Below are 1,379 nucleotides of genomic sequence, written 5' to 3'. Positions count from 1 at the left end.
AGGATTTAGATCATTTAGTGAGTTTGGCAAATAAATGGCCATTGAGTTTTAATTATAATAAGTTCAAGATAATACACGTGGGTTATAATAATTTGAATTATAATATAATTTGAATGGGAATAACCACAACAGTGTCATGAAAGAAAGGGATCTTGGTGTAATAGTTGATCAATCTCTAAAGCCATCCAAGCAGTGTACTGATGCTAGTGGTAGGGCATAAAGGATTTTATGTTGTATCTACAGAAATATTGAAGAGGTTATAATTCCATTATATGGGTCATTGGTTAGTCCACATTTGGAATACTGTGTTCAGTCTTGGTCTCCTTACCTTAGGAAAGACATCGGATTGTTGGAAAAGGTTTAGAGAAGGGTTACTGAATGGTGCTTGGGATGGAGGGGTTGCCATACGATGAGAGGTTGATATCTCTCAAATTGTGATTGAGGTGTTTAAGATTGTAAAGAGAATTGATAGTGTTGATGAATCATCTTTTTTCATACACCAATACAATTTTTGGCAGGGTAGGAGTCATCTTCAACTAAGACAGTTTTTTTTATAACAGGGTGGTTGGCCTTTGGAAAGGGTTGCCTTCGGATGTTGTGGAGGCAGTAAATTTAAGTGAGTTTAAGAAAAAGCTTGATTAGTATATAAATGATAAGGGTTGGCTTTGATATTTTTTACTTTATTTATTAATAGTTTTAGTCTAGTTTAGAGAATGGAATAGCCGAGATGGATCAATAGATCCCATGTTGTACCAAAACGTTATGTTCTGTTATCATCTGATGTCTTGAAAAGCAAGGATTGAAACTTTTTTTCAAGCTTTGGTCACTCAACCAAATAACTGTTTTAGCTCTCATGATTGAGTTTATTTCCAGTCACTTTAATTGGAAGGTTAAAGGCACCTGTTCTGTAGACCATCAGAGCTGAGTCTCATATCTAGATCCAGCATCTTCTCATTTGACTCATGCTAAACAACTACATAAATGTTCACAGGTTTTTCCTTTCTCATCTTCAGGGTTAGAGCAGGATAAGACAGTGATTTCATTTGTTAGATATGGACACAATTAGTAATGTACTGCATGCTTTTCTGGGCTCATCAACTGCTATAACCGACACATCTAACTGTAAGACTGGATCCTGTCCAGTTGAGTACTAAGGATTTCTCTGTTATTGACACATATAATAGGCACTCCCTGTCTTCACTATGGTACATTTGTTCCTTCACTTTCTTATCAAAGTAGTTATTCTGTTGTATGGTGGCCTTTCCTAACTGTTAATGCAAAAAATACATCTGAATCAACTAAAACAGACCTTGACCTCTCCACATATTCATGTGGACCCTGTAGGAGTCTGCTCTAGGTGGAGGACTACACATCATATC

This window comes from Limulus polyphemus, unplaced genomic scaffold (assembly GCF_000517525.1).
Source record: "Limulus polyphemus unplaced genomic scaffold, Limulus_polyphemus-2.1.2 Scaffold122, whole genome shotgun sequence".
NCBI lineage: Eukaryota > Metazoa > Arthropoda > Merostomata > Xiphosura > Limulidae > Limulus > Limulus polyphemus.
This window is presented reverse-complemented; position numbering follows the sequence as displayed.